General features: G+C 51.9%; 1 protein-coding gene across 2 annotated transcripts in view; it reads left to right on the top strand.

Annotated features, from left to right (window-relative positions):
* SLC2A10 (solute carrier family 2 member 10) overlaps positions 1-19,312 on the top strand; it is a 65,035-nt gene that overhangs the window by 17,837 nt on the left and 27,886 nt on the right. The window lies entirely within an intron of this gene.

Genomic DNA, 19,312 nt, shown 5'->3' with positions numbered 1-19,312 from the left:
CGTCTGCTCAGATTTATTATAGGGTCTGGAATTCTTACTTCGCCTGGTGTGCGACTAACTATTATGATGCATATAAGTTCAGTACTGACAAGCTTTTGGCCTTCCTGCAACAGGGCCTGGACTTAGGCCTTCGTCTGGCCTCCCTCAAGGTTCATATTTCTGCTTTGTCGATATGGGGGGTCATTCCGAGTTGTTCGCTCGCTAGCAGATTTTAGCAGCATTGCACACGCTAGGCCGCCACCCTCTGGGAGTGTATCTTAGCTTAGCAGAACTGTGTCATGACTAAGGTTTTGTGAACCCGGTGCTAGCGAAGTCTGCGCGGGCGACTGGAGGACTACACGAATACCACCACTGACCTGGTTTGGAAGTGTTGTGGACTCGGGGTCTCTTCCGGTGACTGGGAAGAGGAACCGCGGCAGAGATGGCCGAATCCAGGTTCTCCTCATGCAGGATGAGGTCGGCAGACAGGAAGCACGTGTGGGCGCTGTTATGAGCCACGGCTGTGGCTCATTCCTGTTTTGCATTTTTGTTATGTATTTTATGTTATACTTCTGTTTATGTTCCCCGTGGGTGTCATGGGGTGCTCGGAGCTCACCCTTAAGGAGGGGATACTGTTATGAACCACAGGTAGTGGTTCATTTCTATTTTATGTTTATTTAGTTGTCTTGCATGCCAGGATTTCCCATTGCTCTGTTTTAGATTACTCTTGTCTGCTGCCGCTGGTGAGTCTGTGCAATTGCAGCTTGTTCCCATGTGTTCAGCCTCATCTGGCTGCTAATTGCATCTTGTCAGCTTGGAGTCCTGCAATAGGCCAGCTGCACTGGATTATTAATTAGGCCTCTCTGTTATATGCTGGCTGATTGCAGTTCGCAGATGCTGGTGATATTTCTGGGTTTTCAGTCTGCTTGAGTTCTGAGCTTGGTTCCTGCTAGTTCCTGAGCTTCCTGAATGCTGAATCTGTTTGCTGAAAGTGTTTCCAGTCCTGCTGTATCCGGTCGTTCCTGTTCTCAGTTGTCCTGTACTCGGAAGTCGTCATCTGTTCCTGGAGTCCTGACTGAGCACCTTTGAACATCCAGTGGTGTTCGTGAGTCACGGCGTAGCCGTGTGTTGCGGCTGGCCGCTTAATTATTTATCTTTTATTATTTGTGTTCCGGAGCTTTTGCGGAGGATTCCGCTCCCACAGATCCACTCTGGTATCCAGCGGTGCTGGGTAGGAGTACGGACTAGTGGATTTTGGTTGTCCTTTTCCCTGGCGGGTTACCGCACATACCTCAGGTTTAGTCAGTTAGCTTGTAGCCCCTGGCCTGGTTGTTTAGTCAGAGGGCCCCTTGTTATCACCCTGTCTCGGATTTTCCTTTGTCTCCCATTAAGACCTGAGGGGGCATCGGAGTTGGGCAGACATAATCCGCCCTTCAAACGCGGCTGCCATGGGCTCAAGCAACCATAGTCTCGCAGGGGATTTCTGACCACACGGGCGAGACAACGGAGTTAGGGCGCCAGGGGCTATTCCCTTTCCATTCCCCTTTCCCAGCGTTACGTCCTGGTGCTCTGGACTCGCTTCATAACATCTCCCTTGTTCTGAGCACCAGGAACCTAACATTATCACCAGCCATACCACAAAAAAGAAATAAAACTTTTTTTTCTTTTTTGGCCCAGTCCAGTGTCTAGTCTAGAATCCAGTCCGGTGTTTAGAATCCAGTCCGGTGTTTAGAATCCAGTCCGGTGTTTAGAATCCAGTCCGGTGTTTAGAATCCAGTCCGGTGTTTAGAATCCAGTCCGGTGTTTAAAAAAAAAAAAAAAAAAAAAGTCTTGTTTTGTTTAGCAAAATTTAGTCTTGCCTTGCCTTGTCTTGCCTTGCCTTGCCTTGTCTTGTCTTGCCTTGCCTTGTCTTGCCTTGCCTTGTCTTGCCTTGTCTTGTCTCGTCTAGTTTTAAATCCTCCTATGTCTACTATGCAAGCCCTGCAGGCATCTCTCGCAGCTCTGAACTCTGTATTCAGTGCTTTGAGACCAGAGCGACTAGAAGTTTTGCAGCAATCCCTAAAGCAACTGCAAAACCTTCTGACTAAAATCTTGCTCATTTTGCCAGAAGTCGTTGAGAGTACATCTATCTCTAAAGAGACTCTTGCTCACAGTATGGTGACAAGAGAATCCTCTGGTCTAATTGAAGAGAAAAGGTTTAAAAGTTTTCTGCGGCCCAGGCTCTCAGAAGAGGAGTGTCTGCGTCGCAGAAACTTAAACTTATGCCTATATTGTGGGGGTTTAGGCCATTATCTGCAGACCTGTGAGTTGCGCAAGCCAAAGTGTGGTGACGAGTCTTGCCCTCTGGCCAAGTTGAGTCATGATACAAGACCTACTCCTGTCTCTACTGTGGCAGAGGCACTTGTCACACAACCCACACAAAAAAGCTCTCTGTCCTATAATTGGGGTCCTTGGGCAAGGGAGCCCCATTATAGATTCAGGAATCAAAAGAGAATGTTTCTCTCCTCTCTTGAGGTTCCTGTGGAAGCGGAGTTGCAAGTCCCTGGAGTGATGCCTGATGCCCAGGTTCCTGGAGTGGTGCCCGATGCCCAGGTTCCTGGAGTGGTGCCCGATGCCCAGGTTCCTGGAGTGGTGCCCGATGCCCAGGTTCCTGGAGTGGTGCCCGATGCCCAGGTTCCTGGAGTGGTGCCCGATGCCCAGGTTCCTGGAGTGGTGCCCGATGCCCAAGGTCCTGGAGTGGTGCCCGTAGCCCAGGGTCCTGGAGTGGTGCCCGTAGCCCAGGGTCCTGGAGTGGTGCCCGTAGCCCAGGGTCCTGGAGTGGTGCCCGTAGCCCAGGGTCCTGGAGTGGTGCCCGTAGCCCAGGGTCCTGGAGTGGTGCCCGTAGCCCAGGGTCCTGGAGTGGTGCCCGTAGCCCAGAGTGCTGGAGCGGTGCCCGTAGCCCAGAGTGCTGGAGCGGTGCCCGTAGCCCAGAGTGCTGGAGCGGTGCCCGTAGCCCAGAGTGCTGGAGCGGTGCCCGTAGCCCAGAGTGCTGGAGCGGTGCCCGTAGCCCAGAGTGCTGGAGCGGTGCCCGTAGCCCAGAGTGCTGGAGCGGTGCCCGATGCCCAGAGTGCTGGAGCGGTACCCGATGCCAAGAGTGCTGGAGCGGTACCCAATGCCCAGAGTGCTGGAGCGGTACCCGATGCCCTAGCTTATAGAGGGACATCAAATATTATAGTTCAGGTGTCCATATCGGAAGGGGTCTCAGAAGCTGTTACCCCAGGTAGGGACTTGAAAAGCGCAACCCTAGAAAGGGTCTCTAAAACCATAGTTCTTGAGGGGAACTCGAGAAGCAAAACCCCAGAAGGGATCTTTGAAGTAATATCCCCAAGTGGGGTCTCGAGAGACGCAGCCCCAAAGAAGGGTCTAGAAGTCGCTTCCCCAGGAAAGAACTTAAGAAGCATAGCATTAGTGGAGGATCTGAACGTTATTGCTTCAGCAAAAGTCCCGGAAGTCATAGTCCCGGGAGAACTTTCGATAATTATCGACTCAGAGAGGGAGGCCGATGGCCCGATCCCAGTCAGGGAGGCCAACGGCCCGGTCCCAGTAAAAGAATCCGAGGTGCTGGCCCCAGCGGGGTTCTCGGAGGCCACTGCCCCAGCAGGGTTCCCGGAGGCCACTGCCCCAGCAGGGTTCCCGGAGGCCACTGCCCCAGCGGGGTTCCCGGAAGTCACTGCCCCGGGTGGGGTTCAGAAAGTCACTGCCCCGGGTGGGGTTCAGAAAGTCACTGCCCCGGGTGGGGTTCAGAAAGTCACTGCCCCGGGTGGGGTTCAGAAAGTCTCAGCCCCGGGTGGGGTTCAGAGAGTCTCAGCCTCGAGTAAGGTCAATAGTGACCAGGTCCTAGCAAAGCACTCCAGTCAGTCAGATGAGAAGGAAACAGATCCTGACTCTGATATCTCAACATCCATAACCTTTGATGGGGACTTCGCCCAATTTCTGGCGCTTTTCAAACACTATTACACTATTATGTTGTCTAGACCATTTCTGGGCATCACTTCAGAAAACCTTGGGCTCTATCTGATTTATTCTTTTAGAGGAGAGCCTTCTGAGTGGGCAACCAGCCTAATGAAAGCTGAAGATCCCATTCTTCAGGATCCCCTAGCATTCTGTGATGCAATTGTTAAAAGATACGGTTCCAAAGAAATTGGTTCAGGTTCCTCTAAGTCACCCGTCTTGTCTGCTGAGAGTCCACCAAATACTGTAAACTCTGCACAAGAGTCCCAGCCCGATGTTTTGACTGCAGGATGTGCTTTTTTGACTTCTTCTTCTTCTAATAATAGTACTTTACCAGAAAGTTCAGCTCCCAAGGGTAAGAAACCTGTCTCTGATTTGAACGCAGCCTTGCTGGGTGGTACCATCAGTTCAGACAATGTTTGGGGAATTACCTTGGTCAGACCTAAAGAGCTTTGTAAAAAGAAGAAGAAGAAAAATAAATAATTTTTTGACTCTTGCCTTGATTTAAAAAAAAAAAAAAAAAGAGATTTTTTTTTTCTCTCCTTGTCTTGTGTCCTGTGGCCACCGTTAGGGGGAGGGCACTGTTACAAGTTGTTGCTACAGCTTGTTTTTGTTTTCTTGTCTGTTAGACCAGTGTCAGGTTTTTGTTTTTTTTTGTATCCCTTGTTCTGGATAGTCTGAATTTTGGGGTCTTTTGACCCCTCCTCAAGGGGGGGGGGGGTAATGTTATGAGCCACGGCTGTGGCTCATTCCTGTTTTGCATTTTTGTTATGTATTTTATGTTATACTTCTGTTTATGTTCCCCGTGGGTGTCATGGGGTGCTCGGAGCTCACCCTTAAGGAGGGGATACTGTTATGAACCACAGGTAGTGGTTCATTTCTATTTTATGTTTATTTAGTTGTCTTGCATGCCAGGATTTCCCATTGCTCTGTTTTAGATTACTCTTGTCTGCTGCCGCTGGTGAGTCTGTGCAATTGCAGCTTGTTCCCATGTGTTCAGCCTCATCTGGCTGCTAATTGCATCTTGTCAGCTTGGAGTCCTGCAATAGGCCAGCTGCACTGGATTATTAATTAGGCCTCTCTGTTATATGCTGGCTGATTGCAGTTCGCAGATGCTGGTGATATTTCTGGGTTTTCAGTCTGCTTGAGTTCTGAGCTTGGTTCCTGCTAGTTCCTGAGCTTCCTGAATGCTGAATCTGTTTGCTGAAAGTGTTTCCAGTCCTGCTGTATCCGGTCGTTCCTGTTCTCAGTTGTCCTGTACTCGGAAGTCGTCATCTGTTCCTGGAGTCCTGACTGAGCACCTTTGAACATCCAGTGGTGTTCGTGAGTCACGGCGTAGCCGTGTGTTGCGGCTGGCCGCTTAATTATTTATCTTTTATTATTTGTGTTCCGGAGCTTTTGCGGAGGATTCCGCTCCCACAGATCCACTCTGGTATCCAGCGGTGCTGGGTAGGAGTACGGACTAGTGGATTTTGGTTGTCCTTTTCCCTGGCGGGTTACCGCACATACCTCAGGTTTAGTCAGTTAGCTTGTAGCCCCTGGCCTGGTTGTTTAGTCAGAGGGCCCCTTGTTATCACCCTGTCTCGGATTTCCCTTTGTCTCCCATTAAGACCTGAGGGGGCATCGGAGTTGGGCAGACATAATCCGCCCTTCAAACGCGGCTGCCATGGGCTCAAGCAACCATAGTCTCGCAGGGGATTTCTGACCACACGGGCGAGACAACGGAGTTAGGGCGCCAGGGGCTATTCCCTTTCCATTCCCCTTTCCCAGCGTTACGTCCTGGTGCTCTGGACTCGCTTCATAACATCTCCCTTGTTCTGAGCACCAGGAACCTAACAGGCGCTGAAGGTCTCCTGAAAGACAGAACTGGAAAGGCGCTGATGAATCAGTGAAGAATAACAGGTACAACTGTGCTAAAGGGCACGGGGTGCTTGGGGACACTGAGATGCTTGGAGACACTGAGGTGCTTGGTGACACTGTGGTACTTGGAGACACTGAGGTGCTTGGAGACACTGAGGTGCTTGGAGACACTGAGGTACTTGGAGACACTGAGGTGCGTAGAGGCACTGAGGTGCGTAGAGGCACTGAGGTGCATAGAGACACTGAGGTGCGTAGAGGCACTGAGGTGCGTAGAGGCACTGAGGTGCGTAGAGGCACTGGGGTGCGTAGAGACACTGAGGTGCGTAGAGGCACTGAGGTGATTGGAGGCACTGAGGTGATTGGAGGCACTGAGGTGCGTAGAGACACTGAGGTGCGTAGAGACACTGAGGTGCGTAGAGACACTGTGGTGCGTAGAGACACTGTGGTGCGTAGAGACACTGTGGTGCGTAGAGACACTGGGGTGCTGAGGCACGGAGGTGCTGGAAGCACGGAGGTGCTGAGGCACGGAGGCACGGAGGTGCTGGAAGCACGGAGGTACTGAGGCACTGAAAGCACGGAGGTGCTGAGGCACGGAGGTGCAGAGGCACGGAGGCACGGAGGTGCTGGAAGCACGGAGGTACTGAGGCACGGAGGTGCTGGAAGCACGGAGGTACTGAGGCACGGAGGTGCTGGAAGCACGGAGGTGCTGAGGCACAGAGGTGCAGAGGCACGGAGGTGCTGGAAGCACGGAGGTACTGAGGCACGGAGGTGCAGAGGCACGGAGGCACGGAGGTGCTGGAAGCACGGAGGTACAGAGGCACGGAGGTGCTGGAAGCACGGAGGTGCTGAGGTACGGAGGTGCTGAAAGCACGGAGATGCTGAGGTACGGAGGTGCTGAGGCACGGAGGCACGGAGGTGCTGGAAGCACGGAGGTGCTGAGGCACGGAGGTGCTAAAGCACGGAGGTGCTAAAGCACGGAGGTGCTGAAAGCACGGAGATGCTGAGGCACGGAGGTGCTGAGGCACGGAGGTACTGAGGCACGGAGGTACTGAGGTACTGGGATACGGGAGCTCTGGAGATCACAACCTTAGGGAGCTCAGCTAGAATGCTCACACATAGCTGTGTGTGACACAAGGAACTGGCCCTGTTTCTAACTCAGCCTCCTGATTTATACTTCCTGGTCCTTGGTGATTGGTGAGCAGGATTAGGTGATGCAGAGAGTCTCAGGCTGGCAGAGGATTGAACAACTCTGGGTCAGGTGAACAGTCACTGTCATGTGACTACTCTAGCCAAGGCTGTGATGTAGAATGAGGTCTAGCAGGCCGAGAGAACACTGAAGCCTGGACTTCTGCAAAACACAGGATGCTGGCTTTTAGACCTAAAGTTCAGATTACTGAATTCAGCCTCACAGGAGATCACCACAGGTGGAGCTAATTAACTATTACCTCTCAGGCAGAGAACTCAGGAAAACTCAGTGCTGACAAGCTGTTTAACTCCGTGACTGAAAAGACACAGGATCCAGGACAGATGGCAGGGGTAAGTCACCAAATATAAAACCTACAGTCAGGATTGTGACAGTATCCCCCTTTTCAAGGGTGGACTCCGGACACCCATCTTGAATCTTAGAGGAACTTGAGAAATTCATACAGAAGAATTTAGGACCTTCGTTGATGCAGATTCCAAAGGTTTAGGACTAAATTCTTTAACTACAGCGTTACTAAAAGTCTGTAAGTCATGGAACACAGGATCATTACTCTCAAAGAGCATGTTGGCCCACTCCAAAGCTCTTCCTCTGAATGCCAGGAACAGATATCGAGTAATGTTGGAAGGAGTTACTGCACCTGAAGGATCAGACTCCATCCGAGAGAGAAATTGTTCAACCAGAGCGGCATATTGCAATAAATCTCCATCAAAGTAAATAGGTGGAAAACCATCAGACGAAAGCTTAGAGGATGAAACTGAAGAAAGCTTTGGCTGGACGAGTAGGACTGGATTGGATCCGAGGATACTTGAATTGGCTGGAGCCAAAGGAGACTGACCAGGCTGGTCCTGAAGTATTGCTGGACCGGCTGGAACCGGGACGGACTGACCAGGCGGAGCCTGGAGTATTGCTGGACCGGCTGGAACCGTGACGGACTGACCAGGCAGGGCCTGGAGTATTGCTGGACCGGCTGGAACCGGGACGGACTGACCAGGCAGGGCCTGGAATATTGCTGGACCGGCTGGAACCGGGACGGACTGACCAGGCAGGGCCTGGAGTATTGCTGGACCGGCTGGAACCGGGACGGACTGACCAGGCAGGGCCTGGAGTATTGCTGGACCGGCTGGAACCGGGACGGACTGACCAGGCTGGGCCTGGAGTATTGCTGGACCGGCTGGAACCGGGACGGACTGACCAGGCTGGGCCTGGAGTATGGCTGGACCGGCTGGAACCGGGATGGACTGAGCCCTTTCTTCACGGGGCTGAACTAAGGCAGGAGCCCCCTCTTCATGGGGCTGGGCTGAGGCAAGAGCCCCCACTTCACGGGGCTGGGCTGAGGCAAGAGCCCCCTCTTCACGGGGCTGGGCAGCACTCTGTAGAATCTCTGGCTGGGCAGCACTCTGTAGAATCTCTGGCTGGGCAGCACTCTGTAGAATCTCTGGCTGGGCAGCACTCTGTAGAATCTCTGGCTGGGCAGCACTCTGTAGAATCTCTGGCTGGGCAGCACTCTGTAGAATCTCTGGCTGGGCAGCACTCTGTAGAATCTCTGGCTGGGCAGCACTCTGTAGAATCTCTGGCTGGGCAGCACTCTGTAGAATCTCTGGCTGGGCAGCACTCTGTAGAATCTCTGGCTGGGCAGCACTCTGAAGACTCTCTGGGACTGGACGCTCTGAACCCCTCACTGGGGCTGGACGCTCTGAAGACGCCCCTCCTGGGGCTGGACGCTCTGAAGACGCCCCTCCTGGGGCTGGACGCTCTGAAGACGCCCCTCCTGGGGCTGGACGCTCTAAAGACGCCCCTCCTGGGGCTGGACGCTCTGAAGATGCCCCTCCTGGGGCTGGACACTCTGAAGACGCCCCTCCTGGGGCTGTGGACACGGACTCCTCTGTGACTGTAAATGGCTTGAACATTCTTCTCTGGACACCCAACTTGGGATAAGGTCTTTTAACCACCGGACCCCAGTCATAAATTTGAGTCTCTCTCAGAAGAGTAGCCTTCTTGATACCCCCGTCAGCAGCAGAAGGATCGGATACTGTGGATGACTTGTAGACATGAGCACTATGATACTGAGATTTGTCACTATTACCTGGCTTGCGAAGAATGCAGTCTTTAACAAAATGACCAGAATTTCCACAGTAAAGACAGAGATGTAGCTCCTTACGCCGCTGACGTTCAGCTTCAGAGAGCTTGGGCCGTGGATAGCTCTGATGAAAAACTTTCCCTTGCGCAGAGGAAGAGACTCTATTAACTGGATGGGACAAAACAGGATCAACAACGTTGGTAGTATTCCTGAGGAGATCAGGCATCACAGAGAGAATACTAGGCAAAAGTTCTTGTAACTGTAGTAACATCTGGTAGAAAATCTGCAGTTGGTCAGGATTCTCAGAGCAGAAGGTCAGAGAATCTCTGGAGAAAGAATTCCGCTGCAGACACTGTGCCAATTGATGCTGAGTCGACTCCAGACCTTCCAAGCGTCCTGCAATATTGCTTAGGAGGTCCTGCGTCAGACAAACACTTTCGGCCGGGTCCATGTGGCCAGTTCCTACTGTCATGACTAAGGTTTTGTGAACCCGGTGCTAGCGAAGTCTGCGCGGGCGACTGGAGGACTACACGAATACCACCACTGACCTGGTTTGGAAGTGTTGTGGACTCGGGGTCTCTTCCGGTGACTGGGAAGAGGAACCGCGGCAGAGATGGCCGAATCCAGGTTCTCCTCATGCAGGATGAGGTCGGCAGACAGGAAGCACGTGTGGGCGCTGAAGGTCTCCTGAAAGACAGAACTGGAAAGGCGCTGATGAATCAGTGAAGAATAACAGGTACAACTGTGCTAAAGGGCACGGGGTGCTTGGGGACACTGAGGTGCTTGGAGACACTGAGGTGCTTGGAGACACTGAGGTACTTGGAGACACTGAGGTGCTTGGAGACACTGAGGTACTTGGAGACACTGAGGTACTTGGAGACACTGAGGTGCGTAGAGGCACTGAGGTGCGTAGAGGCACTGAGGTGCGTAGAGGCACTGAGGTGCGTAGAGACACTGGGGTGCGTAGAGACACTGAGGTGCGTAGAGGCACTGAGGTGCGTGGAGGCACTGAGGTGCGTGGAGGCACTGGGGTGATTGGAGGCACTGGGGTGATTGGAGGCACTGGGGTGCGTAGAGACACTGGGGTGCGTAGAGACACTGGGGTGCTGAGGCACGGAGGTGCTGGAAGCACGGAGGTGCTGAGGCACGGAGGCACGGAGGTGCTGGAAGCACGGAGGTACTGAGGCACGGAGGTGCTGAAGCACGGAGGTGCTGGAAGCACGGAGGTACTGAGGCACGGAGGTGCTGGAAGCACGGAGGTACTGAGGCACGGAGGTGCTGGAAGCACGGAGGTGCTGAGGCACGGAGGTGCAGAGGCACGGAGGCACGGAGGTGCTGGAAGCACGGAGGTACTGAGGCACGGAGGTGCAGAGGCACGGAGGTGCTGGAAGCACGGAGGTACGGAGGCACGGAGGTGCTGAGGTACGGAGATGCTCAGGCACGGAGGTGCTGGAAGCACGGAGGTGCTGAGGCACGGAGGTGCTGAAGCACGGAGGTGCTGAAAGCACGGAGATGCTGAGGCACGGAGATGCTGAGGCACGGAGATGCTGAGGCACGGAGGTGCTGAGGCACGGAGGTACTGAGGCACGGAGGTACTGAGGTACTGGGATACGGGAGCTCTGGAGATCACAACCTTAGGGAGCTCAGCTAGAATGCTCACACATAGCTGTGTGCGACACAAGGAACTGGCCCTGTTTCTAACTCAGCCTCCTGATTTATACTTACTGGTCCTTGGTGATTGGTGAGCAGGATTAGGTGATGCAGAGAGTCTCAGGCTGGCAGAGGATTGAACAACTCTGGGTCAGGTGAACAGTCACTGTCATGTGACTACTCTAGCCAAGGCTGTGATGTAGAATGAGGCCTAGCAGGCCGAGAGAACACTGAAGCCTGGACTTCTGCAAAACACAGGATGCTGGCTTTTAGACCTAAAGTTCAGATTACTGAATTCAGCCTCACACAGGAGATCACCACAGGTGGAGCTAATTAACTATTACCTCTCAGGCAGAGAACTCAGGAAAACTCAGTGCTGACAAGCTGTTTAACTCCGTGAGTGAAAAGACACAGGATCCAGGACAGATGGCAGGGGTAAGTCACCAAATATAAAACCTACAGTCAGGATTGTGACAAATTGCGAATGAAAGATTAGCAGAATTGCGAATAGAAAATTCTTAGCAGTTTCTGAGTAGCTCGAGACTTACTCCTACACTGCGATCAGCTCAGCCCGTTTCGTTCCTGGTTTGACGTCACAAACACGCCCTGCGTTCGGCCAGCCACTCCCCCGTTTCTCCAGACACTCCCGCGTTATTTTCTGGCATGCCTGCGTTTTTCCGCACACTCCCAGAAAACGGTCAGTTTCCGCACAGAAACACCCACTTCCTGTCAATCACACTCCGTTCACTTCAACGATGAAAATTCTTAGTTCGGACTTGAGTAAATCTACTAAGTTTTGTGCTAAAATACTTAGCGCATGCGCACTGCGTACCATGCGCATGTGCAGTTTTGCCTTAATCGCTCCGTTGCGAAAATCGGCAATGAGCGAACAACTCGGAATGACCCCCATGGTTTCAGAGAAAAATTGCGACTCTGCCTGATGTTCACACATTCACTCAGGGTGTTTTACGGATTCAACCTCCCTATGTCCCGTCTGTGGCTCCTTGGGATTTGTCGGTTGTTCTGGACACCTTACAAGAGTCTCCGTTTGAACCTCTTGAGTCTGTGGACCTTAAGTGGCTTACTCTTAAGGTCTTGTTCTTGCTGGCTATTGCCTCTGCTAGACAGGTTTAAGACTTGGGTGCCTTGTCCTGAAGGTCTCCCTTTCTGATTTTTCACCGTGACCGGCCGGTTCTTAGAACTCGTCCGGGTTATTTGCCTATGGTGGTGTCGTCTTTCCACCTTAACCAAGAAATTGTGGTTCCGGCGTTTTCCTCTCCAGGTTTATTCTCCAATGAGCGGTCTTTGGATGTGGTACGGGCTCTCTGTATTTATGTGAAGAGAACAGCTTCTCTTAGGAGATCTGATTCCTTCTTTGTCCTTTTTGGTTTTCACAAACGTGGTTGGCCTGCTAATAAGCAGACCTTGGCCAGAGGGATTAGAATGGTGGTTGCACATGCTTTGTGGTCTTCCAGCTCCTGCTACCATCAAATCCCATTCTGTTGGACCTTCTTGGGCGGCACGCAGTGATGCGACCCTTGAACAGTTGTGCAAGGCAGCTACGTGGTCCTCAGTGAACACGTTCATAAGGTTCTATGCCTTCGATACTTCTGCCTCCAAGGATGCCTCCTTTGGACGCCAGGTTCTTGTGCCAGCTACAGTGCATCCCCTCCCATGAGGAACTGCTTTAGGACATCCCCGATGTTATCCCTGTGGAACCCCAGTGTACCCCGCTACAGAAAAGGAGATTTATGGAAAGAACTTACCTTTGTTAAAACTCTTTCTGCGAGGTACACTGGGTTCCACAGGGCGCCCACCCTGACACACTTAGCTTCTTTGGGTTTGTATGGCATTAGCCACTGGTACCTTCTCCTGTTGCGAGAATGTGGCATATGTGGCTACTAACTGTTGTCGTCTCTTTCTGCAGTGGGGTACACTGGTATTCCACAGGGAATAACATCGGGGTGTAGAGTAGGATCTTGATCCGAGGCACCAACAGGCTAAAAGCTTTGACTGTTCCCAAGATGCTCAGCGCCGCCTCATCTATAACCCCGCCTCCGTGCACAGGAGCTCAGTTTGTAAGTTGGTGCCTGCAGTACAGGCAGCTAACAGGCAGGGCTGCTCCAGCAGCCCTAAGAAAAGCTATTTTAAAGAAGATAGAAGACTTCAAGGGCTGCAGCAGAGGCACTCTGGTGCTAGATATCATTCTGATATCTCCTGCTGCAGCTCCATCACCTCCCCCAGCGGCGCTGTATACTCCCGCGTCCCTGGTTGCCGGGTACTTACAGCGGAGGCTCCGGTTCTTCACCCAGGGCACACACACTAACCAAAGTTCTCTGGGATCGCGTGGCCGCACTCAGGGAGGAGGTAAGGGGGTCACCCAGGCGGGACCCGCTGGAAATCACGATCCGCCGCGGCCATTAGGAGGCGGGCTGCGCACGCTGACGTGGACACTGTGGCAGTATAGGGACCCCACTAGACCACCAGGGCAAGGGCACAGGTCGGATTAGGCTATAATCCATTTTATTAAGGCCCGCAGCACCCGGTGGTGAAGTCCAGCCCCTGCGCGCCATTTAGAGTAATTGTTCCCGCCCTGGAGCTCTCTGTCTCCCTCACTCCCTGTCGGCGTTTGGGCGCCATTACACCCAGCTGTGCTGATTCTGGGACTGCTTGGTGATGCCTCCTCTGTAAAGCCGTCTGCATCATCAGCGCTGTGCATTTACAGGACATTTAAGCATTCTACATGTCGTTTAGACAGTGTTAGTTAAGAACAAGTGCATACTTCAGGGTTATTTAGTACAAGTACCCAATTTTTACTGTGCATTGATATATCTGTTTATATACATAGCTTTACTCAGTAATAGTATTGCTAGTCCAGTGCAGTTTTATTGTTTTGTTATAATTCCTGCATTGTACATGTGACTGTGTGTGTGTGCATATAGCTGCTGGGTAATCTCTACTCCGTGTATCTCACTTCTACTGCTATTATCCCTATATTCTGTAACCTGAGGAGGCTCTGTGCGTCAGGGTTATTAGATAATATAGGTATTTCACAGGATATACGTATTTTGTATTTTTCTCTGTGTTTTTCACTCACATACTACCTCAGAAATGCTGTCACACTGCACGGGGGGTTTGTGTTAGGTATTTTATCTGCTGATATTGTACTGTGTCGCCCGTGGTTTATGCTTTCATATCATGTCAGCTACAGATGGCGATGGGTCTGGGGCTGATTCCGCGGTGCGCGGTTATGATGTCCCAGATGCATTTGAGGATAACATGGCTGCGGAGAGTTCAGGTTTTTGGGGTTCTGTACCCCCTAGTCAGTTTGTAACAATGGGGGCACATCAGGGCCCGCCTTGGGCAGCCTTTTCTAATTTACTGACTATGCTGGTAACTAGACTCGTGCTCCCTATGGGACCTCCTGTGCCTTATCAGCCTTATATGGTCCCTGCGGTTAATCTGCCATGGACAGATGCTCTGTCCACTCAGTTACAGCAATTGAATAACTCTTTGGATAAAAATATCCCTGACCCTTGCCCGCCTAAGACTAAACCAAAGTAGTCCTCTAAGCGGGCTGTTACTTCCTCTCAATCCACGTATGTTCCGGATACCTCTTCCGATGAAGATGGCGTGTATACTGACCCCACAGACTCTGATCATGGCGTTTCTGATGGGGAATCTGTTTCACAGGTGGATGTTCCTGATCTATTAGAGGCTATCAGGCTCATTCTTCAGATTGATGATGATCCTGAGCCTGCTACTACATCTAAGAAACCGGACAGGTTCAAACGTCAGAAGGTTACTAAATTGGTTTTACCTCATTCTGACCACTTGGTTGACATACGTCAGGAATCCTGGGAGAACCCAGAAAAGAAATTCACCCCGCACAAGAAGATGCTAGCCCGCTATCCCCTTGCAGCAGAATTGAGTAAAAATTGGGAAACGCCACCGCCGGTGGATTCGCAAATTGCACGGCTGGTGGTGTCATCTGCTCTGCCTGTCACTACCATCACTTCTCTCAAGGAACCGACGGGTAAACGTGTGGATGGCTGCTTAAAAGCTATCTATACACTTGCAGATCCTGCGCGTAGGCCCACCATTGCGGCTACTTGGGCCGCAGAAGCTATTGAGGCGTGGGCTCAGTAAATAGAGGCTGAGTTTGCGTCCAATTTTTCTGAACATGCCAGACAATGTCTCTCTTATATTGTCACGGCTTCTCATTACAATAAAGAAGCAGCTTCAGATGCAGGTGTTCTGGCGGCCAAGGCTGCTATGACATCCATTTTGGCTCGCCGTATTCTCTGGTTGCGGTCCTGGTCGGTGGACTTGGACTCTAAGAAAACCCTGGAGGTGTTCCCGTTTAAAGGAAACATCCTCTTTGGTGAGGATCTCAACATGATTGTCGCTGACTTGGCGTCTGCTAAGACTGCATGTCTACCTAGTACTACTCCTTCGGCCCCCGAAGGCTAAGAGTACTTCCTTTCATTCCTTTCGCCCTCTGGGTAAAGCAAAGGGTCAGGCGTACCCAAAACAGTCTCGCACTTCCAAAACCACCAAGCCCAAGCCTAAACGTGCCTGGGCTGCCCGTTAGCCGGCTTCCAAATCTGACAAGCCTGCGGCATGACGAGGCGGGCCTCCCCCTGGGGGATCCCAGGGTGGGAGGCCGACTTCTACAGTTCACCCAGGTAAGATTGAAGACCACTTCAGATGCTTGGGTGCAGGAAGTCGTCACTCACGGATATGCTATATCCTTCAAGACACGTCCCCCTCCTCGCTGTTGCCTGACGGACATCCCTTCAGATGAGGTGAAGGCAACAACTCTCCGTTTAGTGGTACAATCCCTTTTGGACACCGGAGTGGTAGTACCGGTGCCTCTGGCTCAGAGGGGCAGGGAGTACTATTCAACGCTGTTCCTAGTCCCCAAACCGAATGGTTCCTCCCAGCCCATTCTCAACCTCAAATCTTTGAACAAGTTTGTGAGGGTCTCCAAGTTTCGTATGGAGACCCTTCGCTCTATTGTCCTGGCTTTGGAACCAGGGGACTATATGGTATCCCTGTATATACAGGATGCTTACCTGCATATCCCTATTGCCATGTCACATCAGCAATACCTGCGGTTTGCTATTGGCAATCTCCATTACCAATTCCGGACCTTACCGTTTGGTCTGACCATGGCTCCGCGAATTTTCACCAAGGTCATGGCAGTTATGACGGCTTCACTCCGCCGTCGGGGCATCCGGATCCTGCCGTATCTGGACGATCTGCTGAGCCTGGCCAATTCACCAGAAGTTCTCCTCCGTCAGTTGGATCTGACGGTCCAGTTTCTGGAAGCCCACGGGTGGCTCATCAACTGGAAGAAATCATCCCTGGTCCCTGCCCAGAGCATGGTGCATCTGGGAGCGTTGTTGGACACTCACAACCAGAGGTTGTTTTTGTTACAGGAGAAAGTCCTGAAGCTTCAGGACAAGATACGTTGCTTCCTCTCTCGTCCGTGTGTGTTGATACACTCGGTGATGCAAGTACTAGGCCCCATGGTGTCGGTTTTCGACATGGTGGCGTATGCTCAATTTCATTCCCGCCCTCTGCAGAAACTGATTCTTGCCAAGTGGGATGGCCTGCCTCACCAGATCAGGTCTCAAATGATCTCCTTGTCTCCGGGGGTCCATCTGTCACTGAGCTGGTGGCTGCAGGACCATCGATTGAGCAGGGATCGTCCCTTCTGGATCTCCATCTGGGTCCTTCTGACAACGGATGCCAGTCTGAGGAGTTGGGGCGCGGTGTTGGAGCAACACTCTCTTCAGGGTCAGTGGAACCAGGGAGGAGTCTCTCATCCAGATAAACATTCTGAAATTGCGGGCAGTGTTCAATGCTCTGAAACTGGCCCGGCATCTGGTACTGAACAGGCCTATTCAAGTACAGTCAGACAACGCCACCATGGTGGCGTCCATAAATCATCAAGGCGGCACTCGAAGCCGCATGGCAATGTTGGAAGTGTCAAAGATTCTTCAATGGGCGGAACGTCATCTGCTAGCCATATCGGCAGTGTCCAGGGGTCCTCAACTTGGAAACGGACTTCCTCAGTCGTCAGGACGTACACGCCGGAGAGTGGAGCCTTCATCCGGAAGTACTTCAACTCCTAGTGGACAAGTGGGTCCTACCAGATGTAGACCTGATGGCATCTCGACACAATCACAAGGTTCCGGTCTTCGGAGCAAGAACAAGGGATCCTCAAGCGGCATTCGTGGACGCACTGGCAATTCCATGGAACTTTCGGCTGCCGTAAGTGATCCCTGCGGTGTCACTCCTGTCCAGGGTAGTGAGGAGGTTCAATCAAGAAGGAGGAATCCTTCTTCTAATCGCTCCAGCGTGGCCCAGACGGCATTGGTTCTCAGACCTAAAGGGTCTCTCGATAGAGCGTCCTCTTCTGCTTCCGCAACGACCAGTCCTCCTCGTTCAGGGCCCTTGTGTTTACCAAGATTTGGCCCGACTGGCTCTGACGCCGTGGCTCTTGAAGCTTCCGTACTGAGGGCCAAAGGATTTTCTGAGGCGGTCATTCAAACTATGTTGAAGGCCCGTAAGCCGGCTTCTGCTCGGATTTACCATAGGGTCTGGAATTCTTACTTTGCTTTGTGCGCATCTGGCAATCATGACGTTTACAAGTTTAGTATGACCAAACTTTTGCCCATCCTACAACAGGGCCTGGACTTGGGACTTCGGCTGGACTCCCTCAAGGTTCATATTTCTGCCTTGTCGATATGGTTTCAGAGAAAAATTGCGACTCTGCCTGATGTTCATACCTTCACTCAGGATGTTTAACGGATTCAACCTCCCTATGTCCCCACTATGGCTCCTTGGGATTTGTCTGTGGTTCTGGAGGCTTTGCAAGAATCTCCGTTTGAACCTCTTGAATCTGCGGACCTTAAGTGGCTTTCCCTCAAGGTCTTATTTCTGCTGGCTATTGCCTCTGCTAGACGGGTATCAGATTTGGGTGCTTTGTCTTGTAGGTCCCCCTATCTGTTTTTTCACTGTGACCGGGCGGTTCTTCGAACGCGCCCTGGGTATCTACCTAAGGTGGTGTCTTCTTTCCACCTTATCCAGGAGATTGTGGTTCCGGCCTTTGTCTCTCCGGATTTATCCTCCAAAGAGCGGTCTTTGGATGTGGTACGGGCTCTTTGTAACTGTGTGAAGTGGACAGCCTCCGTTAGGAAGTCTGATTCTCTCTTTGTACTACTTGGTTTTCACAAACGTGGCTGGCCTGCTAACAAGCAGACCTTGGCCAAATGGATTAGAATGGTGATTGCACATGCTTATGTACAGGCTGGCCATCCAGCTCCTGCTACCATCAAAGCCCATTCTACTCGGTCTGTTGGACCTTCTTGGGCGGCCCGCCGTGGTGCGACCCTTTAACAATTGTGCAAGGCGGCTACGTGGTCCTCAGTGAACACGTTCATTAGGTTCTATGCCTTTGATACTTCCGCCTCCCAGGATGCTTCCTTTGGACGCCAGGTTCTTGTGCCCGCTACAGTGCATCCCCTCCCATAAGGAACTGCTTTAGGACATCCCCGATGTTATTCCCTGTGGAATACCAGTGTACCCCGCTGCAGAAAAGGAGATTTATGGTAAGAACTTACCCTTGTTAAATCTTTCTGCAAGATACACTGGATTCCACAGAGCGCCCACCCTGATGCACTTAGCTTCTCCGGGTTGGTATGGCATTAGCCGCTGATACCTTCTCCTGACGCGAGAATGTGGTGTACGTGGCTACTAACGGCTGTCGTCTCTTTTACCTGCTACTGCACTGGACTGGTTAACGAAACTGAGCTCCTGTGCACAGAGGCGGGGTTATAGAGGAGGCGGCGCTGAGCATCTTGGGAACAGTCAAAGCTTTTAGCCTGTTGGTGCCTCGGATCATGAACCTACTCTACACCCCGATGTTATTCCCTGTGGAATCCAGTGTACCTCGCAGAAAGAGATTTAACAAGGGTAAGGTCTTACCATAAATCTCCTTTTTACCTGCTATTGCATTGGACTGGTTAACAAAACTGAGCTCCTGTGCACAGAGGCGGAGTTATAGAGGAGGCGGCGCTGTGCATCTTGGGAACAGTCAAAGCTTTGAGCCTGTTGGTGCCTCGGATCAAGATCCAACTCTACACCCCGATGTTATCCCTGTGGAACCCAGTGTACCTTGCAGAAAGAGATTTAACAAAGGTAAGTCATACCTCCCAACATGACCCTCTCCAGGAGGGACACAATGCTCTGTTTCTGGACTTTCCTCTTAATGTATGATTGCCGACACCTGTGCTGAACAGGTTAATAGATAAGAAAGGTGTTTCAGCACAGGTGATGGCAATCATGCAGTAAGAGGGAAGTCCAGGAGCAGAGCATTCTGTCCCTCCTGGAGAGGGTCATGTTGGGAGGTATGGGTAGGTTCTTACCATAAATCTCCTTTTTTCAATGCTTTGTCCGATCTGTTCAATTGAAAATGATCTGCAATCTTGAAAGCCTCATCATTTTACTAGAAATGGTCTGCAAATCTGCTGATTGTTGCC

The sequence above is a fragment of the Pseudophryne corroboree genome, chromosome 3 (genome assembly GCF_028390025.1).
Source record: "Pseudophryne corroboree isolate aPseCor3 chromosome 3, aPseCor3.hap2, whole genome shotgun sequence".
NCBI classification, from domain to species: Eukaryota; Metazoa; Chordata; class Amphibia; order Anura; family Myobatrachidae; genus Pseudophryne; species Pseudophryne corroboree.
The sequence above is the reverse complement of the archived record's forward strand: the minus strand, read 5'-3'. Positions and strand labels throughout refer to the sequence as shown.